Source organism: Gobio gobio (assembly GCF_949357685.1).
Source record: "Gobio gobio genome assembly, chromosome: 7".
NCBI lineage: Eukaryota > Metazoa > Chordata > Actinopteri > Cypriniformes > Gobionidae > Gobio > Gobio gobio.
Window position 1 is genome coordinate 49,000,319 of NC_137103.1, and position 20,106 is coordinate 49,020,424.

General features: G+C 40.4%; 1 protein-coding gene across 1 annotated transcript in view; it reads left to right on the forward strand.

Annotated features, from left to right (window-relative positions):
- Nucleotides 1-14,052: 14,052 nt before the first annotated feature.
- The window catches only part of slc4a3 (solute carrier family 4 member 3), a gene marked incomplete at its 3' end in the record, with an annotated part of 141,307 nt that continues 135,253 nt past the window's right edge, over nt 14,053-20,106 (forward strand). The window contains exon 1 of the mRNA XM_079822147.1: nt 14,053-14,181. The remainder of the gene's footprint in view (nt 14,182-20,106) is intronic.

The window sequence follows — 20,106 nt, forward strand, 5'->3', positions numbered from 1 at the left end:
CTCCTGACTCGCTACAGTGGTGTTGACAGAACAAGATGTTTTTATACCAGGGACTGAGCCTATGCCAAGGGCGTGGTGAGCTCGTGCCAGCCGTTGGAAGAGCCAACATACGTCATGATGGCAAACAACGTTGAATAGGAAAATTCAACTGCAGTAGCCACTGTTCAACCTTAAGAGGGTAGCACTCAGACGTTTTTACACCATATATTGTAGAATTAAAACACTTTATACCCAATTGTCAAAACATTTACTCAAATCAATGAACCGCCCTAATAAAGCCCTAGTCTTGCAGATCATTAAAAGTTGTTTAAGGGTTTAGTTACCCTTTAAGGGTATAGGGGGCGATTTCGGACACAGCCTTGGTTTCTTATTGTTTGTTTGGAATGATTCAGGTGTGTCTCGTTTGCTTGATTAGTTTGAGGCATTTTTATACAGTGCCTTACTGTCTACTACTGGCCACAACCATATCACCCTGTAGTCTGGGAAAACTGGGAAAACTAGGTTGCTTCTGGAAGAGGTGTTAGTGAGGCCAGCAGGGGGTGCTCACCCTGTGGTCTGTGTGGGTCCTAACACCTCAGTATAGTTATTAGAACACTATACTGTCAAAAAGCACCATCCCTTGGATGAGATGTTAAACCTATGGAGGACCAAATTACTCAAAATTAAATAATTCAATAAATAATGAATTCAATAAAACAACAATTAAATGTACCATTTTTTCTGAAATAATTAAATAATTAATTTAATTAATTATTAAATAAATAAATAAATAAATAAATGTATCTATTTATTTTGTAAAATTACATTAAAAAAACATTTATTGTTTAATATATTTCCCAATTACCTCTTCCACACACACTATTGTTATGTTTAAAAATCTATTTTTTCATTATTAAATGTGTTTTTTCAAAAAGCCGTTTTTCATAATAATATGCTGCATTTACGAATGGCGCCTATTTGACGAATCACGCATTTCCAATGCACGATTTTCCCAAAGATTTTTTTCATAAAAATAGAGGACATTTCACAAATGCCAATCAACAGGCAGTGGGTGGTGCTTGGCACTGATTGGATAATCCTTTAAGATTGATTGCCTTTGTCTGTCTTGGTCTGGCAAATGGCAAGGAAATTGGGGAATTGATTGAAAATTAATATAGCGGTAGGAATTGATCAAGTTAAAAATGCACTGCTTAAATTTGCAGATGATCTAGAAGAGAATGGTTTGTTTGGTGATGCTCTGTTATCTGGATTAGATGACATAAAGGATCTGCTGGCGGCAATAAGTGCATCACAGGATCTAGAAATCGATGACTTCATATGGAACACTTTAGAAGTGATTGAACACAGAGCTCTTGTAGATGAGTATGTAAAGACGAGATTGCATGGGGGGGGGGGGGGGGGGGGGTGCTGAGACGCAAGGAAAAGAAGCGAGGCACAATTAAGATTTTTTAATTTTTATTAAATGCTTGAAAGAAGAAAAAAAAACGTTACAACTACACTCTAAAAAAAAAGGTTCTATATGGCACCAAAAATGGTTCTTGGCTCGTAATCATAGGGGAACCTTTTTAAGTGCTATAGCACCAATTTTGGTGCTTCAGTGGTTTTTCACCGGTTCTTTGACTAAGGTGCAAAAGTGGTTCCTCTATGATTGCGACGAAGAACCATTTTAGGTGCCATATAGAACCTTTTTAGAGTTTATTTTCATCATTGTCACATAACTATCCGCTTGTTAAGTCGTGACGTAAGGAACGCCGTTTCTGGGTCCAAGCCTCAACTCGTTTCACTTGAGAATGCCATCGACGGCCGTTTTATTCATATTAAACATCAAACATTTAAACAATATGCCAGAGTCCAACAGTCTTTCAGTCCAGATTAAGTGCCAAGTCCTTAAACCCAGCCACAGTTCTCATAGTTCTCTCATATATTTACTTTAACTCTCATAGTTTTTTTAGGGTTTTAGAAAACTTGGCGTTCCGTGATGTCACCACACAAAGATCGATTTGTCATGTCTGTCAACTCTTCAACTTCAAACCAATCAGCGCCAAGCACCGCCCACTGCCTGTTGATTGGCATTTGTGAAATGTCCTCTATTATTATGAAAAATATATATTTGGGAAAATCTTGCATTGGAAATCATTTGTAAATGCAGCATATTATTATGAAAAATGGCTTTTTGAAAAACCACATTTAATAATGAAAAAAGTAGATTTTTAAACATAACAATAGTGTGTGTGGAAGAGGTAATTGTGAAATATATTAAACAATAAATTTTGTGTTTTCATGTAATTTTACAAAATAAATAGATACATTTATTTAGTTAATTATGAAATTAATTAATTATTTCATTATTTCAGAATAAACTGGTACATTTAATTGATGTTTTATTGAATTATTTCATTTTGAGTAATTTTGTCCTCCATATAACCCGAGATCCTGACTCTGTGGTCATTAAAAATCCCAGGATGTCCTTCGAAAAAATAGTGGTTTAAAAAATAGGGTCTAATTTGCCCATATGCCTCCTAAACATCCCCCTATATACGGATTGGCTTCATCATGTCTCTTTCAACGTCTTCTCCCCTCCAATAAACTGGTGGGCATTCTGCTGCACTATGGCTGCCGTTGCATCATCCAGGTGGATGCTGCACATTGGCAGTGGTTGAGGAGATTCCTCCCTTCCAAAGTACTCTTGAGGGAGCAGTCGTGGCCTAATGGTCAGAAAGTCGGACTGGTGACCTGAAGGTTGCGGGTTCAATTGACCTATCGGTAAGCCCCTCCCCTCGAACGTAGATGAGCCAATAGCAGTTGAGTATCAGTTGCGCTGGGACCGGAACTTGGACATCTTTACGTGTAAGCGTCATAGAGAAACATTGGAAAATCCGAAGCTCTCATCGGTTTGATGGTGTTTATGCTACAAAAATGCTAAAATGTCGTGCCTGAGGTACTGTAACACTGATTCCAGGAATCCTGAGAGGATTTTCTGTTTGTCATACTCTCATTAAGTTATGATTAAAGTCCCTGCTAACATACAAACCGAAATAACTAACTGTTCTCACATCATGTAACACTAGGTCAAAAACACGAAGGTCTACATTTCAGTGCCTCTCCATATTAAACCGGTTAAATGTAAATTAATTTAATTTTAGGTATGTTTAAGGTCTACATTATCTGTCCTACTAAGGAGGACTCCTATTTTGATGGGTATTATAGTCTACGGGTAGTGAAAGGGAGAGCTCGCACTCAGTTTATCAGAGTTGTTTTGCAGATACAAAGTTGACCAGTTATTAACTGCACCCCCAAAAAGTCATAAGCTCTGTGTATATGTTTGTTTACTGTTAGTTGTATGAGTGTTTTTGTGTAATTTGCTGTGTATGTTAATGGTAATGCTACGGAGAGAGAGAGTTTGTGAATGAAACGTTAATGCGCACTTCTTATGCTTTGTTTGTTCAGTTCTTACGATGATTTTTTGGAGTGAAAAAGGACATAAACTTGATAAACCATCAGTAAAGTTTGGCCATCATTCGGACGGGATATACGCTACATTCTGTGTCCAAAAACATCTTGGGATAAGGTTTTCACACTGACAGCTGTCATTGTAAGATATAGCGACTCCGTTTGTTTGTCCGAGTTAGCAACAGTAACTAAGGGGGGCAGCACTTCCGGAAAGGAAGGTCAATGTACACGATCTAGTGTAGAGACCTCACACACAGGAAGTGATGTCTCTACACTAGATTGTGTACATTGACCTTCCTTTCCGGAAGTGCTGCGCTTTCAGGGCTGTTGGACATGGTGTTGTATTTGAGGTAAAAAATGATATAAATACTGTTCGGTTTATCGCACAAACCGATCGTTTCGTGTCTTAAGACATCAATGTGTCGTCACAAGCCGCATGGAAAATTTGAAGGTGTCTGTGCATGTTTTTTTTTACCCTAATAGATCTAGACCCCATTGACATGCATTCTATGAGTGACACACAGCAACGGTTGAAGTTAAAAATCTCCATTTGTGTTCTACTGAAGAAACAAAGACACCTACACCTTGGATGGCCTGGGGGTAAGCAGATAAATGTAAAATTTTCATTTTTGGGTGAACTATCCCTTTAATGGGTGGGGATTATTTGGAAGCCATGATTGAGAAGGGACAATAGAGGGAATTTGGCCAGCACATCAGTGTATACTCACCCCTATACTCTTTTAAGAGAAGTGCCATAGGATTTTTAATGACCACAGAGAGTCAGGACCTCGGTTTACGTTTCATCTGAAAGATGTCAGGACCCACATAGACCACAGGGTGAGCGCCCCCTGCTGGCGTTACTAAAAACTCTATCAGCAGCAACCTAGTTTTCCCAGGAGGTCTCCCATCCAGGTACTGACCAGGCTCTACCCTTAATTGCTTAGCTTCAGTATACAACCAGTCTTTGGCTACAGGGTGCTACAGGTTTGCTTAGGTATTTAAGATGTGTGTTTCTTTCAGTTGATTGTCAGTTGTCGTTGTGTTTTAACCGGTTGTTCTGGTCTTGTTTTCTCGTAAAGTTTTTTTTTTTTTGTGTGTGTGTGTGTGTGTGTGTGTGTGTGTGTCTATTGATTTGTTTGAATAAAGGACTGTTTACTGCTGCACCTATATCATCCCCTTAGTCCTCACCATTATTGTAACCGGTTGTGACAGTTTGATCAAATAAATGCTTCCTTAGTAACCACAAAACACATCATAAATACTAGAAAATGTTGAAGACCTCAAAGTTTTCAATGACAGTGTAAAACCTGTTTCAACCCTTAGAATAATATTAGTCTTTATATGAGAAATAAAGTCACAATTATGAGATATAAATCTGCAGTTGTGAGATACAAAGATGAATTAATGGGTCAAGTGTTGACGAAAAAGATGCGTCTTCAGCTGTTTCTTGCAGACTAAGACTTGAGTTAGGCAAGCCAATCCACCAGCTTGGAACAGTCAAGGTAAAAGTCCATGAAAGTGATCTTGTGCCTCTTTGTGATGCTTATATTTCTCCAGGAACACTCGTAGAAATAAAGTATCCGTATATTGGCATCTAAGAAACCTCCATGAAGATTAATAAAATGTTTTTCACACTAAGACAAACATGGTTCTTGTAAGAACTGTTTGCTGAAAGGTTTCTTTTATTGCATTGCTGTAAAAACACACTTTTGGAACCTTGATATTTAAGAGTGCAGAGAGGACACATTACTAAGCATATTTTGAATAAGTGTCATCACTCTAGATCAGGGGTCTCAAACTCTGCTCCTCGAGGGCTACCATCCAGCAGAGTTTAGCTCGAACCCAAATCAAGCACACCTAAACCAGCCAAGGGTGTTCATTGTATAACAGGTTAGTGTGTTGGAGCAGGGTTGGAAATGAAGTCTGCGGGAAGGTTTCCTCCAGGAGCAGGGTTGGCTCTAGATTGTTGTGATTTAATATATTTTGGTCTCTCTTCCTGAATAGGAAAGACATCTTGGCAACAACACATTTATTATGTTAAAGCACTTTAAAAATAAAACTGAGTTGAATTATATTCAATCCACCTTTTAGATGGATCAGTGTTGTGAAGTACATCATAATAATGTTAACATATTCATGTTTTTTTGTTGATAGATCTTATATCGGCCATATCAGACAGGGCCATTTCAGATCTTAAACACTGAAATATTCCCTGCACTAATGGGAAAGAAAATTACCATCCCTCATCTAACAAAATTTGCTCTTCTTTTAAAAGCTCATGAATATTTTAGAGATTTTGCTGACACAGGACGTTCATCTTCAGAGAGCGACTAGCCTAAGTTTTTTCATTTCCCAAAGAAAAGTGAGTGCTTAGCAAAACAGAGCCTCTACTATCATTTGTTTCTTTAGACAAACAGTGCTGGGTATAAATAAGTGATTAATAAAGTTTAACGTTTAGGGGTTTGTTCAAATCTACATAAGCAATAGTAATAGTCATACTTTTGATAGGCCTACTTAATACTACTCTGTATTTATCATTCCATATCATCACACTTTGAAAACATGGTATAGAATAATTTACATACTCCAATCAAATCATTTCAGATACTCCTATGAAAATGACACAGTTGTAGCCACAAGGAGGCAGCATTATCTGAAAGTGTACTGAATCTTACAGGCTGTTCATCTTTCACATACTGTTACTGGTTTAGTAATTATTCATTTTTAGTAATTTACACAACTCGGAGTGAATATGCAGAAACACATTGAATAGTTTGTGTTTGGATATCAAGAAAAATGATTATCTTAAACCTCAGTTTATCAATTTCAAGTGTAAAAAGGTTATTCAGTTTAGTGAAATTAGCCATCAATTGAAAAATTTAGGACACAGTGGGCCTCTGGGATCAGCTTCCTAAAATAAAATAAGCAAATCAGGGTCAGCATCTCCGTCTGAAATATTTTTCACAAGACGCGAGGAACCTCTTATGACTTATTTATTATTTAATTAAACCTAAATAAATAATCATCCTCGCTCTAAAAACAAGACTGTATCAGCAAAGCCACTACATCAGGTTTATCCAAGGAAAACACTCTATTTCCATGTGTCTGATCTGGTTCCTCTCAATTATTTGATAAACCAGCTGTTGTGTTACAGCATGAGAAGAGCATCCTGCCTTTGTGCTCTGCGGTGACAGGATGAGAGAAATAAATGATAACAAAACAAGTGATTAGGGACAAGAAAATAAGCAATTTGTGTGTTTGGAAACAGTCCAAGTCATGAATTTATCAGTCCAACACTGCATTCATTTCAGACCCTCTGAAGTATGCTGGTTTCATTTCGCTGCAAGGCACTGGAATGGGAAATGAGTGTTATAGCCTATGTGTGGCAAGAAGGAGTATCTAAGCCTACAGGCTCTCATCAAATCTGACAGATAATTTATGATTTTCAAACAAGCAAATGTAGGCTACATTTGAAAAGAAAGGCTTGCAAATCTCAAATAAGCAAAAGGATCTGGTAAAGGTTCGATGCGCAAGACAAGTCCAATATTGGACCTAATTATTTAATTTCAACTACTAATCTATACTTGCTGTTCATTCATTTAGTACATCAACTCCCATTTAACACCAGGAACTGTTATTGGCACATTTCGAGTAAAACCTGCACAGTTAATGGTTTCTGTATAAATATGAAGGAATTTTCCATATTGGTATTTTACAGGTGATTTAGGCTACCTGTATTTTGAATTATACATTTCAACCAGATAATCCCACAGTAGCTGCACGAATCTCAAGCTGCCTGGCAGACATCTCAGCATCACCTGTAGCTCAACCTGGCAAAGACTGAGCTTCTCGTCTTCCCTGCCGATCCGACTCTACCCCACGATTTCACCACCCAGCTAGGTTCGTCTTTGATTACCTCATCAAGGTCGGTCAGAAATCTTGGAGTAACCTTTGATGACCAGCTATCCTTCAAAGACCACATTTCAAAGACACCTCGGTCATGCAGGTTTGCGCTGCACAACATCAGGAAGATCAGGCCTTTCCTAACTGAGCTTGCAACACAGCTTCTCGCACAGGGCCTGGTCATTTCTAGGCTTGACTGCAAATGCTCTCCTGGCTTAAGCCACGTTTCTACTGTGGGAACCAGGGACTTTGGTGTGGTACTCTGTGTGTTTCGACCACAGGGACCGGGTCTAAATAAAGATTTCCAACTCAAAACGGCCCTGCTTGCGAGGTAGTACTTTTTCAAAGTTCAGGAACTTTCAGGGGTGGGACTTGGGCGCTGAACATGCTGATTGTTTGAGCTCACGCAGCATTTGTGTGTACAGTAAAAGTTGTTTGCTATTTAAACTCAACAATGGAGTTTAAAAAATAAGACAGATGGACCGACGACGAGGTTCAGGCTTTATTAAGTTTATTTGCAGAGGACATTAAGTTTAGTTGCGCGCAGTCCTACGTCTTCAGACTAATCTTCACAGTACTTTAGACCACGATGGAAACGCAAACAGTAGCAGGTCTGGGGGAAAAAGAGTTCCTGGGACAAATTGTTCCGGGTAATTTTGGTGGAAACGGGTCTTTAGTCTCAGCCTCAGATGTCACGGCCACGGACCGTTGGCTAAATGTCTGATGAATATGGCACACTTATCTGGAAACAGAAGTTTCGAAGTCCTCATCTGATTGGTTGAATTCTACAGGATGTCCGCGAGACGAGTGTGTTGCGTTCTTTAACGGTCTGCCCAGAAACAAAGAAGAACACCGTCATGTTTACAACTGTGACAATGAGCGCTTACCAGGATCAACTAAACACTGGATTTTCAAAAGTATGTGAAGTTTGCTGCTCCATTGTTGCAGTAAACTTGAACAACATTCATGAATGAACAATTTGAAGATGCACGCCGGTCTGTTATTGCAGGGACATCGACTTTACATTTCACGGCCTTAAACATGATGCAAACGAACTGTGATAACTGTGATTATCAGTCAAACTTCCTCTTGGGCGGTCCTTGACCAATGAAAGCTGCGATGGAGTCCAGACCTTCTGCTGTCAGTTTTGAAGTTCTGGCTATGGGAGACTTCTCCTGGCTGGACTTCCATAGTATGCAATCAAACCTCTTCAAATGATTCAGAACACTGCGGCTCGACTTGTCATCAACGAGCCCAAAAGCGCCCATGTCACACCTCTCTTTATATCTCTACACTGGCTACCACTCGCTGCTCATATCAAGTTGAAGACATTGCTTATGTAACCCCTCCTGTTCGAACCGTCCACTCCAAGCGGGACTCAAACTCAGGTCCGCCACTGGAAACCACTACGCTAGGGGTTGCAGCCTTTAGAGTGTCTGACTCTCATGCCGGATACTTCCACTCGCTCTTACGAGTCTACATCCCTACCAGAAGCCTACGATCTGGAAATGAGTGACAACTTGTGGTACCATCACAGAGAGGCACAAAATCACTCTCCATGTTTTATGCATGTTTGTTTCACTATAAATACCCGGCTCATAAGAGTTATTCGTTTAGCAATGGCACTTACTCATTTACCCACCTACTGGTGAAAAAGTGGTAGCTTTGTATATTTCTATGGCATCGCTTTCGAAGAGTATTTTAGCTGGTGAAATGGATTTACTTATTGTAGAGTTAACGATTATGAGCATTGTTATGTTTGGAGCGGATGTCATAACAAATGCCAGTAGACTGAAAAGATTTTAAAACGAGCGGTTCATTCATAAAACCCTAAGATCTTACCTTCATGCTGTGGAAAGAACATGAGCGCAGCGCTAAAAAGGGGCGGCACATGAGGGCTGGACGATATGACGTTTTAGAGCTGGACGATATGACAATACACATAACATTGATATAAGTGATCACCTGAATTTAGACCTACCTATATTAAGTGTTGGGGGTAACGCATTACAAGTAACTTGAGTTACGTAATCAGATTTCAAGTAACTAGTACAGTAACGCATTATTTTTTAAATTTTACAACAAAATATCTGAGTTACTTTTTCAAATAAGTAACGCAAGTTACTTTGTTTTCCCATTCATTGACTGACAGCTCTCTTATCCCAATGTGGAGAAAAACCATAAGTGCAGAGGCGTTGTGTTTGAACATGAGGATTATTGTAGTTCTAGACTAAATTTACTAAACTAAATCAGAATACTATGCAAACCTCCAATAATTAAGTAGTTAAATAAAACATATATTTATGCATTTAATCTCACTTTATTGACCAGTGTACTTGCTGCTGACATTCGATGATTCAGTTAAACCATAAGAAAAAACGACTTTAGATTTTTTGTTTTTATTGGTGAAGTAAGTGTTCAACTCCTGTGTCCTATTCTTCCGTTATCCAGAATGACAGCTGAAGGGTTTGTTTGAGCCGCGCCCTCTACTGTACACGTGTGAATTTGCATTTCCTTCAGCCTCTGGCTTCAATTTTGGTTTGAAAGGGTCTTTACATTTGCCCAAAAATAGAACTTTTTTATTATATAAAAAACAAGGCAAAAGTAACGTAGCGCATTAGCCTACTTTTCTCAAAAAGTAACTAAGTAGCACAATTTGTTACTTTTTAATGCAATATTGTAATGCATTACTTTTGAAAGTAACTTTCCGTTCGGTTCGCTTGTCTCAGTTCGGAGTGTGTGCGTCGCATGGTTCGACGCATGCGCAATGTATCCTCATGCCCGTATGTTACCTCAGACAGTGGGTGTCCTTTTCGTGCGAAATAAGAGGTGTGTGTGTGTGTGTGTGTGGACATACAGTAAAGTAAAAGTGGAGTGCTGCAGGTCACGTCACGTGTAGAAATGCAAGTGAGAGAGATAAGGGAGGCTGCCCGGAGTTGGAGGATGCGCCAGCGACCTATAGCAGGCAGGGCAGATGCAGTGCGTATGGAGAGCGGGAGCCGCGCGCGCCTGTTGCGCATACACACACTGGCAGTTCACAGCGGCTCATGTATTGCAGATATGCTTTAAAGCTACACTGTGTGATATTTTCCCCCATCTAGTGGTGAAAATGTATATGACCATCCAGTGAATTTTAGTTTCTGTTCCTCTCAATTCCGATTTCGTTTTAACTCCTACGTGTCACAGGGTGTTTGGTGTTGGTTCATGTTTATGTTCATGGTTATGTTTGAGTTTGTCATGTTCACAGTCTTGTCGTGCACTTCCTGGTCTTGTCATGTGACTCCCATGCCCTCATGTGATCTTGTGTCTTGTCCTGTCATTGGTTCATTGTCTCATCACTGTTCACAGGTGTCACTTGTCTTGTCATTAGTCTGTGTGTGTATTTAAGCCCTCATGTTTGCCATGTGTCTTTGTCAAGTATTGAATGTTGTAACCCGCTGTCGGTGAGTTTAGTTATTGCCAAGCCAAGCCAAGCCAAGCCAAGCCAAGCCAAGCCAAGCCAAGCCAAGCCAAGCCAAGCCTTTGTTTTATGTGGAGATTTATGTTTAATTGTAAATAAACTGCACTTGGGTCCTCCAACTTGCCTCCAGTGGATTCGTTACAGAATACTTGACCTTCAACAATGGACCCAGCAGTTGCCCTCCTACGCCTTCGTCAAGGCCATCAGGCCATTGAAAATTATGTTCAGGACTTTTGTGAACTCAGTCATGAGGTAGACTTTAATGACGTGGCCCTCAAGGACATTTTTAGGTTTGGGCTAAACAACCCTATCCGCTCACAGATGCCAGGGGGGAAGATCCATTTTTCCCTGGCCCAATATATTGACTTTGCTCTTCTGCTGGCTGGGTCTTCTTTTACAGTGGGGACTGTGGAGGAGGGGCCCCACAACCCCACAGTACCCACCACCACCCAGCCAGAGTCATCCGCTCCAGCCCACGTCCATGCTCCAGCCCACGTCCATGCTCCAGCCCACGTCCATGCTCCAGCCCACGTCCATGCTCCAGCCCAAGTCCAGGCTCCAGCCCACGTCCAGGCTCCAGCCCACGGCCACGTCCAGGCTCCAGCCCACAGCCACGTCCAGGCTCCAGCCCACGGCCACGTCCAGGCTCCAGCCCACGGCCACGTCCAGGCTCCAGCCCACGGCCACGTCCAGGCTCCAGCCCACGGCCACGTCCAGGCTCCAGCCCACGGCCACGTCCAGGCTCCAGCCCACGGCCCCGTCCAGGCTCCAGCCCAAGGCCCCGTCCAGGCTCCAGCCCAAGGCCCCGTCCAGGCTCCAGCCCAAGGCCCCGTCCAGGCTCCAGCCCAAGGCCCCGTCCAGGCTCCAGCCCACGGCCCCGTCCAGGCTCCAGCCCACGGCCCCGTCCAGGCTCCAGCCCACGACCCCGTCCAGGCTCCAGCCCACGACCCCGTCCAGGCTCCAGCCCACGGCCCCGTCCAGGCTCCAGCCCAAGGCCCCGTCCAGGCTCCAGCCCAAGGCCCCGTCCCTCCAGCCCAAGGCCCCGTCCAGGCTCCAGCCCAAGGCCCCGTCCAGGCTCCAGCCCACGGCCCCGCTGTCCCGCCCAAGAAAATTTTGGGGGGGGGGGAAGGGGTACATGGAGGCCATGAAGGCCCCGCCTCTGTGGCCTGATGAACTCCCGTTACCGCCATGGCCTGATGAACTCCCGTTACCGCCATGGCCTGATGAACTCCCGTTACCGCCATGGCCTGATGAACTCCCGGTACCGCCATGGCCCGATGAACTCCCGTTGCCGCCATGGCCCGGTGAACTGCCGTTGCCGCCATGGCCACCCACGCCCGAGGGTCCAGGTCCTCCCACGCCCGAGGGTCCAGGTCCTCCCACGCCCGAGGGTCCAGGTCCTCCCACGCCCGAGGGTCCAGGTCCTCCCACGCCCGAGGGTCCAGGTCCTCCCACGCCACAGGGTCCAGGTCCGCCCACGCCTCAGGGTCCAGGTCCGCCCACGCCTGAGGGTCCAGGTCCGCCCACGCCTGAGGGTCCAGGTCCGCCCACGCCTGAGGGTCCAGGTCCGCCCACGCCTCAGGGTCCAGGTCCGCCCACGCCACAGGGTCCAGGTCCGCCCACGCCTCAGGGTCCAGGTCCGCCCACGCCACAGGGTCCAGGTCCGCCCATGCTCCCAGGCCCATCCAGGTCATGTCTGGGTCCGGTGCCCCTGCACGGGCCTGGCCCACCATCCCTCCCCCAAGACCGCCCCCCAAGACTATTTGTTAAGACTTTCTGTTAGGCCATGGGTGTTTTGGTGTTGTTTGGGCGTCAGGGGCCGCCCATAGAGGGGGGGATCTGTCACAGGGTGTTTGGTGTTGGTTCATGTTTATGTTCATGGTTATGTTTGAGTTTGTCATGTTCACAGTCTTGTCGTGCACTTCCTGGTCTTGTCATGTGACTCCCATGCCCTCATGTGATCTTGTGTCTTGTCCTGTCATTGGTTCATTGTCTCATCACTGTTCACAGGTGTCACTTGTCTTGTCATTAGTCTGTGTGTGTATTTAAGCCCTCATGTTTGCCATGTGTCTTTGTCAAGTATTGAATGTTGTAACCCGCTGTCGGTGAGTTTAGTTATTGCCAAGCCAAGCCAAGCCAAGCCAAGCCAAGCCAAGCCAAGCCAAGCCAAGCCAAGCCTTTGTTTTATGTGGAGATTTATGTTTAATTGTAAATAAACTGCACTTGGGTCCTCCAACTTGCCTCCAGTGGATTCGTTACACTACGGTGGCCGATTTAATCCAAGATTAACATGGCTTCCAGGTCGACCTCGTCCACATTCGACACGGTGCCATCGAGTGTTAAAACGCGAAAGGCGAAGCTTGAATTCACGGGTATGTCCCTCTTTGGCTAATGTACTTTCAAGATGGAGGGGCAACATGGCGACCCGCATTCGAACCCCTTAACTGTATGTATTTTCAATGGCATATTATAAACTTACGAGAATACTTTATTGCTTGAAAGAAATAAATATACATTAATGCACTGCAAAAAATGCTTTTCTTACTTAGTATTTTTGTCTTGTTTTCAGTCCAAATATCTAAAAAAATCTTACATTTAGAAGCATTTACTAGACAAGCAAAAGTTTTTGTCTTGTTTTCGGGGAAAATAACTCAAAATTAAGTGAGTTTTTGCTTAAAATAAGCAAAATAATCTGCCAATGGGGTAAGCAAAATAATCTTGTTTTTTGTTTGAATTAAGATTATTTTGCTTACCCCATTGGCAGATTATTCTGCTTATTTTAAGCAAAAACTCCCTTCATTTTGAGTTATTTTCCCCCAAAACAAGACAAAAACTTTTGCTTGTCAATGCTTCTTAATGTAAGATTTTTTAGATATTTGGACTGAAAACAAGACAAAAATACTAAGTAAGAAAAGCATTTTTTGCAGTGTGAGCACATATATTTTTGAAAGAACTAAGTGTTTTTAGCTAAGAATAAACAAAAAAAGTTACACAGTGTAGCTTTAATAATTGAATTAAAAAATCTAAATAAAACCTATAGTAAATAAATAAGAACAATACAAGCAGATTGAAACGTAAAATGATTAATGATTAAAATAAAATTATGCTAAAATAATATGCCTTTAAAAAGGAACACAAGGATGATCATATTTGACGGTCTGTGGCATCTGATCTACAGATTGTGTACACGCGGTGCACCCCTCAGCAGCATCTAGCGGCTGATGCGAGCATCGCTCTCGGATGAGAGAGAGACAGAAGGGGAGAGATAGAGCAGCTAGAGCGCTTCACTATGGACCAGCACGGCCGCTGCGCTCTCTGACCCATCGTCTACATTCACATTTTGCTTGAACAACTCTCCAAACACACAGGTAGGCGAGCACAACACTGCCCGGGTGCAGATCTTTAGCATTACGATCACACATATCCATGACGGCACAATGAGGAATAGCGCAGATCATCTTGGCTATCGTGGATACGGGTGCGTGGAGGCGCTCCTTCCTCGGGAGTCTATGGCAGAAATGAGTCTCCCCGTGGATATGATGATGGCAGGGGTGTGTGCTGAACAACAAAGCCGACAAAACACTCAGTTAGGACGCGTAAAACGTGCGGACAGGTCATTCATATGGATAGGAAGATGCTTGTGCAGTCGTAAAGCGAAGTGAAGCGTTTGCAGACGCATGATACAATGATGCAAAGGCGATGTGTGCAGAAATGTTCAGGAGGTGTTCAGAAATGTTCAGTCTTTATGCAAAATGTAATAGTGCTATTGCATTCAGATTCATAGTATCGAGAAACCTGTAACAAAGAGCAGAGCGTTTGGTGCGCACCTGAAAGGGTTAATGCTTGAAAGATGCTGAAGTAGGTTATTTGAGCTAGTCATCCTAAGCATGCATGAAGTTGTTAACGCAACCTTGTCATTGGTTACTAAATAGAATTAAAGATTTATGACAGAAACTGTTGAAATGAAGAGTCAATGTGTGTGTGTGTAGCTATATATATATATATATATATATATATATATATATATATATATATATATATATATATATATATATATATATATATATATATATATATATATATATATATATATATATATATATATCCTATATATATACACACATATAAAAAAACTACATAATTTCTTCTTGCATCTAACAGACCCCTATTTGCAATTTGCCATTGACCCATATCGACAAAGGCATAATTTTGTCAGATTTTGTCCAATTATAATAATTAAAAAGTTTCCTTTCTAAGTCTCTGGACATAGTCATCTGGATCAAGGGAAGAGTTTAGGATGTTGGTGACCTATTTAGTTGTAAGCGGGGCTAGTTGTCACAATTATTTTCTCAGGGTGGTTTTATTTTTGAAATTCCGTTTTTGAATTGGCACATGTAGAAAGATACTTTACATTTATCGCATGCTGACTAACAATGATGCATGTTGTAACAGTATACACACGGAGAAAAGTGGTGTCAAAATTTTACCTTTAGGGGTACAACCGCTTGTCGCTGGGGCAGTACCCTTAAAATAACATATTTTTTTAATAAGATACTAAGGTACTAATATGCACCTTTTAGAAGTAAAAAAGATGTTCATTTAAGGGTACTGCCCCAGCGACAAGCGGTTGTACCCCTAAAGGTACAGTTTTGCCACCCATTTTCTCTGTGTGTATGGGGTAAGTTGTCACTGTGAGAAACATACCATTAAATAGCACATTACAGATTGGCCTAATAGAAAAGCCTTGTTAATTCAAACATTTGGTTAAAATCTCCCTTCTAGGTGGGTCAAAACCATTGCTAGAGAAAAGAAGCATTTGTGCAGCTGGACTCCGCTTAGAGATATGAGATATTTTACCTTTTTAGCAGAGATTTTGATTAATTTGTTACTTTATTTTTCAGTTTTATTTATTCTTATTTATTTTATTTTTTTGTTTTAAATCTGTAGCACTTTGAGATTTTGTTTAATGTAAAGTGTGTTACAAATAAAATGTATTATTATTATTATTATTATTATTATTATTATTATTATTATTATTATTATTATTATTATTATTATTATTATATAGACTTTTCATATGGTGATCAAATGTGATTCTAAGATGATAATGATGAGAAAAAAAAAATAATGACAACATTCCAGAGTTGGTTTGTAGCAGGGCAAGAACTGGATTGAAAATGCATTTTTACATCCGTATTACATTTTCTCCGGTCTTCGTGTAGATCTTTGCAGATGTGCCCCCGACATTGTTTCTCTTGCCCACGTACATATCCAAATTTAGATCCATACATCGACGGATAGGACCTTGTGGATCATGTTAAGTAGGCTGAAAATTATAGATACTCCCAGAAGAGGTGGAGCCCGTCAGAGCCTTTGTAACTGTCTAGATCTGTGCTACTATGGCATTACAGATTCATAAGCTGCAGTTTGTATACCAGTGGTTCTCAAGTGGTGGGTTGCGCCACAAAAATGGGTCACCAATCTGTTCTGATAGGGTCGCTGAGAGCAGAGAAAAAACAAGGCCAAATGCTTGATTTTCAATGGGAAAACCCTTTATTCTTTGTTGTTGAAGACATGTGTCATGTTCATGCATTTACAAAATTGTCCATTACTATTCTGCCTATGTCATGGTAATGTAGTAGTTGCATATTGTTGAAAGCATGCAGTTCATGAAAATATTAATACATCTTTATTTACTTTTCTGCAATGATCTGCTCTATTGTGTCACCACTTGATTTCCATTGTAAAATATGGGTCCTGAACTGCTGTAGCATAGACATGCTTGTTTTTTAAACCTTATGTTTGATAGATTTGACAACCACTAACTGATATATGTAAATCAGTCAGTAGCACTGTAATCTTGCAGAAGAAACTGAAAAATGCGTTGTTTTTGGATCGGATGGTGTTGAGTCTTGAGTCATCGATGCATCATAGAGCCAGCTGTCTACTTCCAGCACAGCTGCAGCAGACCACATTTATACTGTCAGGATTGCTTTGAAACATCTTCAGCATCTTCTGCCGAAGTCCTTTAAATGATCAAAGCTTCAGTTGCAATTAGGTCTCATCTGTTACCCGGATAAATGCCCAGGAATAGCTGCAGATGTGCTCGTTTTCAAACAAGCACAAACTAATGCAGTAATGAGGAACCACGTAAAGAAGTAAAGGTTTAAAAAAAGCTTAAATAAGATGCTTATTATGTTATTATGATCTCTGTTACTATCATTTGGGCTGACGAAACTGTGTGACATTAGAAGTACGTCAACCGTGTATTGATTAGAGATATATTTGTGAGGCCAACATTTAGCACTAGCAGGACACATTTACGTTTTTACCATGTGAAAGTAACAAAAAAATATAGAGTTTGATGAATATCAGAGCAGGACATTCCATAAAAGTTGTTTTGCACCGATGTCACATGCAATTTTTGCTGAATAATCTGATTAGTGTTGCTGGTTGTACTAAAACTATTAAAATGTTTTTCGGTAATTGAAATAAAGCGAGTAGTAAAAAAATTAATAAATATAGAGTTTTCTATCTGAAATAAGTTTGAAATAAGATTGAGTACTAAAGTTACTAAAACTGAATTTAAAATAAATGAAAGCTATATAAATATTCTTAAAAAGTAATAAAATATAAAGCTGCAAGCAGCAATTAAGGGGCCAAGCACCTCCACAGAGGCAGAATGAGGAGCTAAAAATCGACTGCAAAAATGAGGAAAAAATTTTGAGACGATTTTAAGCAAAATGGCAAATACAGTCACTTGTAATGTGATATATTCGCTTATTACTTATGACCAATAGGTGGCGCTGACACCAAATTGATCTGGGCCGGGTTTCCCAATAACGATGTATCTTAGCTCTAAAGAGCGTGTTCTACGAGCGAAGTTACGATCACTCGCAGTAATTCCACGTGCGTTTCCCAAAAATGTACTTAACATGAACGCGCGAGAACGCGCTCTAAGTGCTACTTAAAAGTCGCTGTCCATTTGCGAAGTTCTGAAATATAACCTTATATGGAATCGTTTCCTCTGAACGTTTCACCTAATAATTGTCATCTGATGTGGATTAGCAATCAAAACACGTCTATATAAAGCAACTACCTTCAGGCTGAGGCCAAAAAAAAAACAAGAAAAAAACAAACAAGAAAAGATACCTTTAAAAAAGACGAAATAAATATCCGCATTTAATTCAGATGTGTATTTATAATTTTTTTTGTTTGTAACCTGCCCTCATAAAAAAATAAATAATAAAATCCAGTGATCATAAAGTCAGTTTCCACAATAATATTAAGCAGCAGAACTGTTTTTTTTAATCAACATTGATAATAATGAGAATATTAAAATAAAAAAAATAATAAAAAAGTGTACAATAAAGTACAATCAAAACCTTATAGTATTATCACAATGCACTTGAATAAAGTTAAAGGTGTAATCTGCCGGTTGTCCTGTAGGTGACCTCATAACTCTGTCTTCTTACGATACACTTAGAGCTTTACGATTACTCCAGAGCACTTGTAGATCTACGATCATTTTCAAGTGCTACTTAAGTTACGATGCTTTTGGGAAACAGACCTTAATATTAAGATCACTCGTACGATCGTTTTTACGATCAATTTAGGCTTACGATGCTTTTGGGAAACGCAGCCCTGGTGTGGTCAGTGTTGGGTGACAATTACAGACATAAAGTTTGGTGTCGATATGTCAAATATTTCCAGAGATACAGCCCCAGAAGCAGTTTGGCATCAAATTTGTTAATACGTTAGACTAAACGCTTCATCAAATAACATGAAATTTATAACATTTTGATGGCAGGGTCTGAAGATGATCTGACTCGAATTTGGTGAAAATCAGACAAATTGTCTAGGAGGAATTAGAAAGTATGTTTGTAAAGAAAATCTAAATGGAAGACAGGAAGTTTTGCCGAATATGGCAAAATCTATGTTCTCGGCATGACCCAAGTAATATATTAAGATTTCATTACAATACAATAGGCAAAACTAATCGAAAACTTTTAGCATTTTTTAAAATGTCAAAATTTGACCGCAAGTTGGTGCTGCCTTGAAACTTTTTGAGTATCTTTCAGGGCATAATGCTGATGACACATACCAAGCAAATTTTTTTACGACAAAATACAAAAATGGCAGACATGGGAAACCGTTGGATACCGCTCGACTCAGCATGCTTCATCGAATCTAAAGAGACCCTCATGATTTTTGGTCCAACTTTTTAGATGTTATAAGCACAAAAATGGTTCACAGTTGGTGGCGCTAGAGGGATTGAGTTAGAGACTCCAAAATTGCCATGGTTAATGTTCAGACTGTCCTCTATTTGTGTGCCAAATTTCACAACTTTTAACCATATGTTTCTATGGGCTGCCATAAACTCGAGAGCGGAAGAATAAGAATAAGAACACTAAAAGATACAATAGCTGAGTCTCATTTCGAAGGCTGCGTTCTCCAGAGTTTGCGGTTGTTGACCGCATACGTCATAAAGGATGTTTTATTTCAGAACAGTAACCATTATAAAATTGACCGTTATTCCTAGTAAATTTCCTGGAAATTTCTTAATGACTTTTGAATGTAGAGGTCAGTTTACTGAAATTAAGTAACCTCAATGATATGCCGCCGACAAATGCGACCTTCCAAAATTAGAATGAAGACTGAAAATCTAAAAACAAAAGCTAATTCAAAATATTAATAAAAACCTTAGTAGACACAGTATATAAATAATTCTAATAACGCCAAATCTGATCTTCTGGTTTGTGTCCAGAAGTACACACGGATACATTTGCAGTAAACTGTGTCTGTTTTAACTGAATTACATGCTTTTCTACAGCAGTTTCTCGGCAGACATTCTTTCAGTTTCAGTTGTTCTTCGGCCTAATGTTTCTCATCCTTCAGCTGTCAGTGGTGTGTTTATCATCTTGAAAGATGGTGATGTAAACAGTGTTTCCTCAGCTTGTTATTTGCTTGTTCGTCCTGCTGCTTAATAAGTTAATTGTTATATTGAGACAACAAACTGAAGTATGTCTGCTGGGGAGCTAGTTTCTTTCTAAATCAACATGCAATAGCATGCAAACAATTTTTCAATTAAGAGTGTCAAAGCAATTTCTTGACATTTAATTACCCCCTTAATAGTGTCAAACAAAAAAACATGCAAACACCAACTAGAATAATTGTAGTAGAATAATTTGTATTGTTATTCAGCAGAGGCCAAGACTTATTGCGTGCAATTGGAATAGATCCCCCCCAAAATTTTAATTCTATTATTTACTCACCTTAAAGGTGCTGTATGA